The sequence below is a fragment of the Tiliqua scincoides genome, chromosome 1, assembly GCF_035046505.1.
Source record: "Tiliqua scincoides isolate rTilSci1 chromosome 1, rTilSci1.hap2, whole genome shotgun sequence".
In the NCBI taxonomy this organism is placed as follows: Eukaryota; Metazoa; Chordata; class Lepidosauria; order Squamata; family Scincidae; genus Tiliqua; species Tiliqua scincoides.
This window is the reverse complement of record NC_089821.1, coordinates 56,023,828-56,037,149: the sequence shown is the minus strand read 5'-3', so window position 1 is coordinate 56,037,149 and position 13,322 is coordinate 56,023,828. Positions and strand designations below refer to the sequence as shown.

General features: G+C 44.4%; 1 protein-coding gene across 3 annotated transcripts in view; it reads left to right on the top strand.

Moving 5' to 3' along the window:
* Positions 1-7,133, top strand: part of LSP1 (lymphocyte specific protein 1) — a 95,763-nt gene extending 88,630 nt beyond the window's left edge. For all 3 annotated transcript variants that reach the window (XM_066630504.1, XM_066630496.1, XM_066630512.1), the window contains exon 11: positions 5,443-7,133. The gene's annotated coding sequence lies outside the window, so the exon portion shown is untranslated. The remainder of the gene's footprint in view (positions 1-5,442) is intronic.
* Positions 7,134-13,322: the final 6,189 nt, after the last annotated feature.

Here is a 13,322-nt window from a genome sequence, read left to right as displayed (position 1 = left end):
CAATTTTAATGGCAGGCAAACTGAGCCCCCCTCCCTTGCTACTCTGTTGAAAAGCGGTATATAAATACTGGTGATGATGATGATAAAAAAAACAACAAAACTCTACTGTTTGGAAGGCCAGAATTCAGGACTTTTTGTGGGGATCTGATACAAGACTGAACCTGGCTGGCAGAAAACCACTGTGTGTGGGAGGGGGTGGATTCTGTGTATTCCATCCATGCACCTAGCATGTATGCACTGCTGAAACAGAGACACCTGTGTTGGCTCGGTCATGTCGTGAGAATGGAAGATGGCCGGATCCCAAAGGATCTCCTCTATGGAGAACTCATGCAAGGAAAGCGCCCTACAGGTAGACCACAGCTGCATTACAAGGACATCTGCAAGAGGGATCTGAAGGCCTTAGGAGTGGAGAGTGGACCTCAACAGGTGGGAAACCCTGGCCTCTGAGCGGCCCACTTGGAGGCAGGCTGTGCAGCATGGCCTTTCCCAGTTTGAAGAGACACTTGGCCAACAGTCTGAGGCAAAGAGGCAAAGAAGGAAGGCCCATAGCCAGGGAGACAGACCAGGGACAGACTGCACTTGCTCCCAGTTTGGAAGGGATTGTCACTCCCGAATTGGCCTTTTCAGCCACACTAGACGCTGTTCCAGAACCACCTTTCAGAGCGTGATACCATCGTCTTTCGAGACTGAAGGTTGCCAACAACAATCCATGCACCCTTCTGGTTCTTTAAATTGTACTGTTCCTGTTCACTTTCAACACTGGTCTGTCCTGTTCACATGCAAAGCTGAGCCTGCCACTGTCCTACATAGTTCAGGCCTTATTTTATCTGTGCCTTGATGTTAGTTCTTTAAATAAGCGGCTTGCTTTGCATGGTCTTCTATATGAACCAAGTCAGCTAAAGGTGAGCTGTGGAATATGAGAACAGACAGGCTGATGTTCAAACTGAATTTTAGCTCCCAGCAGTAGTTGGTGTTGGGTATCACTTGGAAAAGTTCACCACAGCTATTGGGTCCTCCGTGCTTCTCCATGGTGATTTGTGTGCTTATTTCAGCTGCTATATGCTAGCCAAAATCCGCTGCTCATTTTACAGCGGGTTCTCTGGGGAGGAGCAAAGCATCTACAGAGATGCAAGCCCTACTTGCTTAGCAAGATCCTGAGCCTTTGATATGTAGAGCAGATGTTTCCACTTGAGTGTGCACAAGGTGCTTAGGCAGCATTTTCCTACACTGCAATTTGTCTTTTAGCACAAGCTCATTACTCTGATGGAAGGATGACTTTTTGGTCTTGGCTCCGAAAATGCCTTCTGCAGGATTACTATAGCAAATGTCATTTCTAAGGTGGCCTTCCACATGCAGTCAGTTGAAGAAAACTCTTGATTTGCTCATGTGGGATGCTGCATGAATGAAGGTACTCCTGTGTTGTCCTCAGTAAAAGCACTGTATGTCTTTGCAATAAATGATGATAAAAGGAGATTGTGATGTCAAGGTGAAAATTTCAAGTAGCATGTAGAAAGCTGCTGCTTATGAATGGCTTGCCACATGATGCAGTGTCCTCTGCCCAGCTGCATGTGCAAGGAGAAGCTACCAGGCTGCACCTGCATGTCTGTTAAATAAGTCTAGCAAGGATGAGAAGTGATATACACAAAACTGCCACCTAAATGACTGCAGGAGAAACTGCTTCACATTTGTATGCAAGGATCAGAAAGGATGTGTTAATAGCTTGGATATGTTGCAAGAAGTGTGAATTGCATGTTGCTTCTGTAACCTTCAAAAGTGAGCTTGCTTGTCTTTTCCCTTTCTCACTTCCCTCTCCCCAAGGCTATATGTTTCCTGTGCAGCAGTATACATCTCTCCACAGGAGAAGCATGAACTTCCTTTTCGCATTTTAGAGCAGTAGTTCTGTGGTTTGCAAGAATCTGAAAAGTCCACCAGGCCTCACAAAAAAAATTGACCTTCAATAGTTTTAATAAGTGATTCTGATTGGGGGTGTGACACCTGGTGTGCCACCATACGTCATGGTATGGTGTCACCCATGGGCCGCCCTCTCTGGGCTGTACCTACATGTCAATCACGCCCCAGGCTGCCTGGTTGGATATGGTCCACGACAGTTCCAACTTTTGCCTCGGTGGTCCACAGTCACCTAAAGTTTGAGAACCAGTGTCTTTAGGATGAGTGAAAATGGGAAGTCAGTTCACTTGTGTTTGTGCATGTGTGTTGCCTGGCTGCTTGGGAGGTTCAAAATCTCAATGTCCTAATTCACAAGCCTAGATGTGCTAACAAAGGGATCTACTGATGCCTCCACTTGTGACACCGAATAGGAACAAACAAGGTATGTCAGAAAACTTGTGATGATATAACTTAGGGTGCAATCCTAACCCCTTATGTCAGTGCTTTCCAGCACTGACATAAGGGCGATGTAGCTCTGAGGTCAGGGAACAAACATTCCCTAACTTAGAGGAGGCCTCAGTGAGCAACACCCAACTGCAAGATGCAGCACATGTCCCACTGGCACTGCTATGCCAGTGCTGGAAAGCACTGACATAAGGGGTTAGGATTGCACCCTTAATCATTTACAGGTGCAAAAGACTCAACCTCTAGTGCAGAGGTGTCAAACTCATTTCATACAGTGGGCCAAACAGCATTCACAATGCCTTCTGAGGGCTGGAAGTGATGTCATTAAGCAGGAAGTGATGTTAAGCAGGTCATGATCCAAATTAAGCAGCATTTTTCACATAGGCGCTCATTAGCTACAAATGACAGAGAAAAAAATATGTAAATCTGGATCATATTTTCAAGATATGGGAAAGCCCAATTATCATGTGGGTGACCTTTTCAGCAATGACATCTCAACACAGGTTAGTAGCTGGAAGAGCTTCCAAGGGCTGCATCTGGCCTGTGGGCCTTATGTTTGACATCCCTGCTCTAGTGCAAGGGTGACCTGGCCAGCTAGCTATCTTGGTATGCTTTTGTCAATCTATAGTTAAATTGGCCACTACTGGCAAACATTTTAAAAACCTCATAACCATTAAATGTGTTTCTTACCCCCTACAAACAATTGATAATGAGGCTGTCACATTGCTGCAAACAATTGTTTGCACCCTCAAAGCTGGTTAAGAGACACTGCAGGATTATTGAAAAAGTGGCTAAGCACCTCTTCGGGGATGCTTTTCCTATGTATTTAAAACAGGACTTTAAAGCTGAGCTCTCTCTCCATCATGGCGTCTTGTTCTCTATCGCGACAGCCTTCAATCTTAGAAAATCCTTTCTGCAGTCATTCTGAGAACTTGTTTACATTTTCTACCTCCAGCCTTGCCAAATTGTCCATCTGTGTGACGGTTTGTGTGTTCCAGCTGGACTTTCTTGCCTAATATCACTTTTCATGTTCTGAGCCAGGATCACTAGAAGCTCTCATTAACCTTTCTTTCAGATCCTGTGACATGCTTGGAAGACCCAGATAGCCCACCACATTTTTATTTTTGTGCCTCTGCATCAGTTCCTGATTGTATTCTTCATGCATGCCTGAGCAAGAAACAAAAGGTCTTGTTGGAATGTTGTGTGGCCTTATTGAATGCTGCCGTCACTTTCTTATAAATGATTGCGGCAATGCAGCTGAGTAACTTTTCAAGGTCTTTGGATAGTTTGGAACTCTTGCCCGCTGAAACTTCATGCTTCTCTTGCTTTACTTAAAAGGCCAGGGATTAACAAGCATTTTCTTTAAACTGGTGCCAAATCGTTTGCTTCTTGGGAGTACTGCTTGGGAGTACTGCTGTAATACTGTGTATCAGTTTTATATTTAAGCTCTCAATCAACTGTATGACTTGAGCTTCAGGAGAGCAGAGTGCCAGTGGAGGAGAAGGAATAGCTTGCATGATGGAAAAGTAATTTACAATCCTTGAGTCCACAAATACAGAACCAGCTGTTGAGTTTGAAGAGAAGAGTGAGATGTGAGGAAACCTGATATTTCTCCCACTGCAGCTAAACAGCTATGATCAAGCTGTAGTTCCTCTGCTCCCTTAGCCCTGATCTAGAGCCTGAACCAAGAAAGAGCCTTACTAATGGCCAGCCACAGTTACAAGGGTGACTAGTGGATATTACAAAAGTGCTACTTCCCCTACCTTGTACCAGTTTCCTGATGTGACTGGAAAAACAAAAGACTGTAGACCTTAATTTGCATTGTTCCAATCTATATTACTGGTGGTAACTAAGGGACAGCACAACTTGTGCTGGTATGATGCATCTTACACCTCAAGTCTAATGAAATGGGGGTAATGTGATATTTGAAGTATACACTGAACTGGTAACTTGTCTGAATACAGCATCTTTCCTATATACATATACAACTTTTTTTAGCATATTGAAAGATACACATTTCTTTTACACTACCGGTTAAAAGTGGTCAGCATTAGTTGATATCTTAAGGGGGGAAAAATGTGGTGATGGAAAACTAATCTTGATGAATGCTATTTTGGGGCAAAGGGAAAAAAAGTTAAAAGGGGAGACTATAAAATCTCCCAAACAGGGTGTGACTGGTCTCCAACAGTGAACTTGGCCACATCAACCATCAGACCTTGTGGAAAGCAAACATCAGACGCTGCTGACAGCTATGTGAGCAGAAAATAGCTATTCTGAGGCTCCACGTGTGGGCTGCTTGTTCAGCAATGGGTGGCAAGAGGCAGGAATAGAAACTGTGGAAGTAAAGAACAAGAAGCTTCCAGCATTGGATTCTCAGCAATACCATTAATTACTTGGCTGCACATGCCATACTAGTACCAATAAGCCATCACTATTTCCTGCCTCCCAGGTTGGGAAACTGTAGTTAACATTCTGCAGTAGCCAGTGATGGGGAACATGGGGAAGTGTGCCCTCGGGTTGGGTTCTGTATGCACTTGGACACTGGTACCTGTCTGTCTCTGCATAGTGGAAAGTGGGAAAGAAGCTATTAGTAGAATTCAATAAAACATACAAACTAATTAAATGCAGTGCAGGAAATGGCAACTTCATTTTTTTTGAGGGGGGGGGGGAGAGAGTGTTCTCTGCCACTGCTTACCAGCCATGAGTAGGCTAGTGATGATAGAGAGAACCTTGTCCAAGAACTAATGTGCATGCATTTACCTAAGATATTGTCACTCAAATACATGCAATTGCTTATGCATTTCCAGCAAGGCCAGAAATAAAAAATGGCTGAGGAAAGTGAGGATCAAATGGCCTCTTTCTGTGAAAGATGCTAAAACCCAAAGTCTTGCTTTGTAAAATCTCAGTTTACTGTTAACATGTTCTTGGGGCTAGTGAATACGTGCATTTCCTTCGAGACTCAAGGTAATACATGCGTGCAATAACAAAGAGCATTTACATGCTACAGGTGCCTTGACTTGGACAGCCCCTCTGGGGAATCCTTTTCATTTATACCTATATGATTCCATGTTTTCTGTGTTCTTCTTGCAGCTCAGCATGGTCCTAGTTCAAGGGACACCTGAGGCAACACTTCTGTGCAACACTGATGTTTCCTCTGCTAAACAGGGAACTAAACGCAAAGGATGTCTTCCCTTCGTTTCTCAAATGGGCAACTTGCTTCAAAAACAGCTACTGACTTTCTTCACTGATAGGAGCATCAAGCGGACTTCAGTTGGTCTTAGACAGTATTAACGCACCTAGCAATAACTTCTTTAAAATTATATGGTTTGACTTTTCTTTCTCTTTGATAAATTGACTTTGTGCTGTTCTGAGCCCTCCTACCTTTCTGAAATTGAGGCATGTATTTTCCTAGCCAAATTTAGGGGTGCTCTGTAGAACCAGAGAGGGACCCTTGATATTCATTATTAACATCTTTTTTTGATTTGGAAGCAAAAGTTGGCCTTGAAAATGAAAATGCAAACCAACACCTCAACATTGCCTATAAATATTTTTAACATAATGATAGGGAGATGCTTCATCTTGTTGTGTTGAAATTATTGATGTTAAATAAGGGGGAAATGGTATAAAACTATAAACTCAAACAGTTTTTGCATATTTGGCAACTGTCATTTTGTACTAGTTGACATAAAGACCACCCATAGGTGTTTCTTCCCAGCTTTGGGTGGCCTTTTTCTTAACAGGTGACAAATTAGAGCTGAAGAAATTTACCTTAATACCACTTATCACAAGGTAAAGTACGAGATGTTGCCTTTCATGCTGTTTCAGTCAAGCTGCAGTTACCTGGTAAGAAGCACTGTATCTTCCTAAATAAAAAGCACTGTATCTTCTGAAATAAAAAGTGCCTGCGTGGTCTACAACAGCAATTTGGATGAAAGTTTAGCACCCAAACCAGCCCCACATGCTTAGCGATTGAGCATTTGTGCTGTGAATGTGCCCTAGGCCGTCTCCTCACTACTTCGGTGAAACCTAAGCAGGTTTTTAAACTCATGCAATGATAAAAAAGGGGAGGAGCTAGGACATGCACGCAACACGAGCCTGCAATCTGCTAAATTATTGTCCAAGCCAGCCCACAGTGATGCTAACTGTGGCTTTTCCTATAGTTCATGTGAAAAAGTCCTGAAACTTCTCCAGTTTAGGCACATACGTTCTCTAAAGCATAAACATTAATATTTGTTCCACAGTAAAGCTGAATTATTTCCATAAGTTTGCACCAAGGCAAGAATTTGAAGGCTGCTGAAGGATTAATTCCTGCCCATAAGCTGATGCCTAGGGCACTTACCAGACAAGGAAACAGAAGTTTCTTGTCTATCAAGGAAACTTAATAAGACATCTATCATGCCTTCCTGAATTGATTCCTGCCACAAAGGAGCATGGGGAAATTATGAGATTCATCATGTAAATGACATTAGAACAAAGAGGGCAATTCCCAGAGGCTAGATCAAAATGGCTACTGGTAGTTGCATGGAGTGGCTGTTAATTTCATGTGTGAAGGGTCCCCTATCTTTAAGAAACAGATGCATCTCTTAGCCCTAATGACTAAAAATACTACTTGCTTCTCCTTCCCTCTATACAAAAGAAAATGACCATCATATTCTGCTTTTGTTCTCCAAGATTGGAATTTTGCTTCTTAAGAGCCCAAATCCCCCCTATTTTGCTTTCAACTGTTTAGCTTTCTGTGTGAACTGTTTTATAAGCATTTAATAAAAATTCTGAGTAACCAACATTTGGCTCCTGCAATGTCACTTAACCCTAAAACATTTTATAGCTGCCAGTGTCCTAAAATTGACTGTGTAGCCCTGTTCAGCTATTATGAAACTATGTACCACTTTCATGGTTATAGCATATGATAAATCTCATCCATAGCATTGTGCCCGCCCCATGCCACACTATTTGCCTGAGGTGGCAGTTGTTGCACCCAGGGAGACATTCTTCTGGTGATTTAGGATGCTGGGTGGCCGGAGCTACAAAGGGAATTGATGCTGGAAGCAGGGCCTGTTGAATATTGATTAGAACAGAACGAATGTCATTTTTCATAGTTGCAGAACATATGAATAGGGCTGGTGTGTGAGTGGGAGCAGGTACTTGAAAAACGAAGGTTGGTTCCAAAATACACTATAAACTGGACATGGGGCCAGAAGAGACCAAGCATAATTTTTACAACATTTTATGTTAACTGAAAGTTTGTTACAAGCATAAGAACAGAAATAAGATATGGCTAGAGAGTTGTATTTGAAGTAGGAATAAAAGTCAGTTAGCTCTTTAAAAATAGAGTTCTTGTGGAGGAGGTAGAGAAGGAGAGAATGGTGAGTGTATTGCCTCCTGTTGGAAATGTCAAGTTTTTAGTTTCAAAGTTTTTTTTTAATACAAAGTATGAGTAGGAGTAAAATTCCTCTTTCTTATGGGAGTAGATATGATCTATGCAACTAGTTCTGCCTGGGTGGGGACAGATGCTGTCCTTCCCTCTCTGCCCAAATGCTTTCCAACCTTAAATGAAGCCCTTCCCAATTGGCAATAAAACTTGCCTTTAAGGTAAAGCAGGGGTCTCCAAACCCTGGCCCGGGGGCCAGATGTGGCCCGTAGCCAGCCTCTGATCCCCTGAGAGCTTCTGGCCCAGTTGACCAAATACGACCAGAGTTGTGCTTGTGGGGTGGGGGAATGGGAGTCCATTTAAGTGTGTGCTTTATTTCTTGGACTGTGTTAGTGCTTGGAGAAATCACTTGAGCCCATTCATTCATCTAAGTTCTATCTCTAACGTATTCAATTTTTTTTCCGGCCCTCGACATTGTGCCAGATATCTGATGCAGCCCTTCAGCCAAAACGTTTAGAGACCCCTGCCCTACAGAGAGGAAGAGGTTTTCACGACAGAATTCCTCTCATTTTTTAATTGCAAAATAGTGATGCAAATGTATTATAATGATGCTGCAATTGCATGTGCAATGATAATGCTGTATTTGCAACACTGAACCACCACTGAATTCTGAACCACCATTCAGAACCATTCAGAACACCATTCAGATACCATAGTCTTCTGAGACTGAAGGATGCCAACAATGTATTTGCAACAATTTAAGTCTGATATAAGACAGGAGGAGAATACTGAGTACACCAACACGCAACAGGTAGGCAATGATTTGAGCTGGATTCTGGATTAAAAAGTGAATAAATAAAAGATGGCAATTCTAAACTCCTAATGTGGGAAAATTCCAGACCTGACATCAAACTTATTGTAACCATCAACAGATGTTAATGTAACAGGTTTTCTGACACTGTAATCTGGGAACCAGTGAATATATCAGAACTAGGGGTAGAAGGAACTAGTAGGTTGTATCCTAAAGTTTCCTTCCTCTGAAAGAAGTACAGTTTAAGACGACCTACTGCTTTCTGCTGAAAAAAATAATGTGGTGAAGCAACAGTTTCACACAAATTCTGCTAAAATTCCAGAATCAGTTTGGGATCTGGAAGGCCCAGTTCTGCTGCTGAATTTATCAGAAACCATCTTATAAGAACTGGATTTATCAGCAACCGGGTGTAATCCTAACCAACTTCCCAGTACTGGCATAGCTGTGCCAGTGGGGCATGTGCTGCATCCTGCAGTTGGGGGTAAGTCATTGAGGAGGCAAGGCAATGTTTGTTCCCTTACTTCAAAGTTGCATTGCCCTTATGTCAGTGCTGGGAAGTTGGTTAGGATTGCGGCCACCATCTTACAACAATACAGTTGCTCTTTTTTCCTAAGCACCTTTGGCTTGTGTGACTTCAACTACACTTCAATTACACATGCGTGGCTGTTCTCATGAATGAGCCAGCACCACACAGTTTTGTGCTCTTGCTGTCCTGGAATGAACCTTCACACATTTCATGTAAATCTGTACTTCCTTTTGGAATTTTGATCTGGAATTTTTGTTTGAATACCTTATGAATATGAAGCTGTTTAGCCATTCCTATCCAAATTAAATACGATGCAAAGTGTCAAAAGAGGAAAGACCCTGAGATCAGGTTGTGAAGAAGCCTGGTGTTCAGGTTCTGCAGTGGATTAAAGGTCCAATCCTATCCAACTTTCCAGCACTGATGCAGCCACGCCAATGAGATGTGTGCTGCGTCCTATGGTGGGTGGGCAGTCATGGAGTTTAGGAACCATTGCCTTAGATTAAACTAGTATCTGTTTTTTAAACCTGCATATTAAACCTAGAAAACCAGCTCCCCTATCAGCATAGCAAAGTCTTACAGTAACACAGAGGTGTCAAACGCATTTCATCCTGGGGCCCACATTGGATTTATGGCACCTGGGGCACCACATTGGATTTATGGAGTTCTGACGGCAGAACTCCAAATGTGGCACCCGGAAGTGACCTGAACACAGGAAGTGTCACTTCCTGTTTTTTAAAAAGCTGAGGCTTCCCCTCGCTCTGCTACTTTACCCCACCCCAGACCCCATTCTACCCACCAAGCATCCTCTGCTCACCAGCCAGCCAAGCCCCCTAGTCACTCCCACAGCCTCCACCTACCTGCCACTGTAGTCATGCCTGGAGGAAGATCTGAAGGCCAGGGACAAAGCGCGCAGCGCCTCCGGCCGCAATGAAGCCTAAGTGAGCTCCGGTCGTGCCTGGAGAGAGTTCCAGGGCCGGGGATACCACATGCAGTGCCTCTGGTCCTCAGAGGCTCCCTCTGGCCACGACCGAAGCCCGGGTGAGCTCCTGTCACGCCTGGAGGGAGTGCCAGGGTCGGGGACACCGCCCGCAACATCTCTGCCCCTCAGAATGATATTTTGAGGCCCCATAAGGTCTTCCAAAAACACACAAAAGGGTGTTCTGAAAACCTGGAAATGACCTTTCAAGGCCTTATGGGGCCTCAGAACATCATTCTGAGGGTTGGGAATGCTGCACGTGGAATTCTCCTCTGGCTACATCTGGAGCGGGTGGAGCAAATGGGCAGATCAAGTCCTAACTTTTTGAGCACTACTTTATATATTAACATGATTAAGTCCTTAAGCAGTCCCCAGTGCTATGTCTATGCTGGCGCACAGTTAAGGAGTTGAGTGGGTGGGAGCCTCAGTGCCCAGCCCTATTCAATTTTCCAGTGCTGATGCAGCCGAGCCAACAGGGTGTGCGCTGTATCCTGCATGGGGGTGTGTGTGCAGTAATGGAGTCCTCCTTGAGTAAAGGAATGTTTGTTCCTTTTCCTCAGCGCTGCATTGGCACTGGAAGGTTGGATAGATTGGGTGCCCAGTCATAGCCAGCCTTGTCCTTTGACATGTACAAAATTAAATTGCAAAGAAAACAAAAAACAACAATCTCTCAGGATTATTTTTTCATATGCCAATTATATACCAAACACAGAGAACAATTATAACTCTGTGTTATGTGGTCAGGCCCACTTGTAGATGTGAGAAACTCCGGGAACAGCAGCACAACTTAGGTTTGGGTTTCCTTTGGAGAAGTCACCTGAGACATGTGGTGCCCGTGTAATGTTTGCTTTATACGCAAGTTTAAGCATTGGAGGGAGTTAGGTAGCAGCATACCTGCAAGCAAATCAGTCACATCAGTGCTCTCAGCCTGTTAGCTGCCATCCCTGGGCCTCCATTCCACCCCTTGCCAGATCACTCCCTCACTCGCTCTTAGTCTTTCCAGAATCTCCAGTACATGCTGCCCTTGTCTTTCTCACTGTCACAAAGAGGGAGGGGAGGAATCTTAGCTCCTCCTCTCAAGAAGATTTACTAGAGCGTCATAAGGGTCCCTGTTGGATATTCTCATTCAGGTAGGCCATTAAGATTTTCCAACAGGCAACCAGCTGAATGTTGCCTCAGGCCCTGACTCTAGTGCTACGCAAAGAGCTGGTGGCCAGCTGCTGGCCCATCCATTAGTTGGGCACCACACTCAGCAGATTGGACCCACTTGCCTCTTGTTACTTCTCCCATTCCCTGGGTTGGAAAAGAAAAAGGGGTCAGAGAAAAAGTATGGAGGAGAAGAGAGTGGAGAGCTAGAGCATTGGAGACGCAACACTCCGCATTGCCACACATCCTCATTTGCTCCATCCCTTTCTTTTCCCAACCCAGGGAATGGGAGGTGGGCATAAATCCAAGCGGGTGGTGGTGGTGGCGGCTTACAGCATTTGAATGCTGCATTAGGTGCTAGGAGGTCTTGAGACAGTCCTGGTTATGCTCATCTGGATAGCAAATCCCAATCACACAGCACTATTATCAGCAGATAGCCACTTCAGGTGCCTGCAGTCAGTGGTGTAGCTAATGATTGTGTAGCCCAATGCCAAGCTCAAAACGATGCCCCAGAAGTGATGTCATGACTGGGCTTTTTAAAAAGTGAAAATGAAGGAAAATCTGCCTCCTCCCCCAGCAGCTCCCCGCCCACCTGCTCTGCCGCCTTCCCTCAGGCCGTTAACACCTTATTAACACCCCCCCCCATATTAACACCTTATTGGTTCCCTGCTGTATCATAGTAACACCTGATTGGCTCTTGGAACGATCAGTCTCATTGGTCAGTTTTGAGTTAAGAAATCCAGTTTTTGTTACACAATACAGTTGTGTTTTTATTTTCTGGTTATTTGGCTATAACTTTTGACAGTTACTTTGACATAGTCTGTTTCATTGAATTCTGCAGTACATTCCACATTGAATGGTATGTAACGTGATGGTATTATTAAAAAATATCAAGGTTTTCACAATTTTTGGCCACTATTGTCAAGCTCAGGTTGTTGCCCCTCTAAAGCTTGTTGCCCAATGCAATTGCTATGCCCTGCACCTCCTTAGGTATGCCACTGCCTACAGTGAGAGAGGATGGTGGGATATAAGTGTATTAAATTGCAGCAGCAGAGTAAGCCACTCTGACAAGTTTTTGACAGAGAAGCAGGTGATGAATATTATAAATGAATGAACAGGTCACATAAACACAGTTTTGGGAGGACAATGGAGTCAAACAACAACAACAAAAAAAGTACACTTTAGTTACACATAGCATTTCTTCCAAGATGTCATAGTGACTGAAACTCCCTGAAAACCAAGAAATACGAGATCTTTTTAAGAACTAAAATCAAAGTATGAGCAGCTTCCTTCTGTTTCAGGTTTGCTCCAGAGCAGGGGTGCCCAAAACCCGGCCCTGGGGCCACTTGCGGCCCCCGAGGCCTCTCAATGCAGCCCTCAGGGAGCCCCCAGTCTCCAATGAGCCTCTGGCCCTCCTGAGATTTGTTGGAGCCCACTCTGGCCTGACGCAACTGATCTCAGCATGAGGGCGACTGTTTGACCTCTCGTGTGAGCTGTGGGATGAGGGCTACCTCCACTGCTTGCTGTTTCACTTCTCTGATGCAGCAGCGGCAGCAAAGGAAAGGCCAGCCTTGCTTTGTGCAAGGCCTTTTATAGGCCTTGAGCTATTGCAAGACCTTCATTCATTCATATAAGTTCATCTTTAATATATTCATTTATATATACTTATGCAAATTTATTCAAATTTTAAATGTAAATTCATTCTTTTTTCCCCCTGCTCCCAACACAGTGTCAGACAGCTGATGTGGCCCTCCTCCCAAAAACTTTGGATACCCCTGCTCCAGAGCATAAACAGAATAAGAGCCAAATCCTAACTGGTTCTTGGGCTGACGCAAGTCGCTTGTGCTGGCCAGGGAGTGTCGCAAAAGTGCCATAAAGCACTAGGTAGGTGCTCCCCGTGCCAATGCGGACCCTGGGGAAAAGGTGAGTTGCATCAACCAAGCTCAGCCAGTGTGGAGTTTTGTGGGGACACGGAAAAGGTGGGAGGGGGGGTATTTCTGGTGGCGCAGATCTGAGTAGACCCATTGGGGTTGCTGCGGCATGACATGGGGTAAGGGGAAAAGTTTCCTCTTGCCTCGGGCTGAGCCTCAGATAGCCCCAAACTTGGGCTGGATGCAACGCAGGTCCGCTGGCCTGCCTGTTT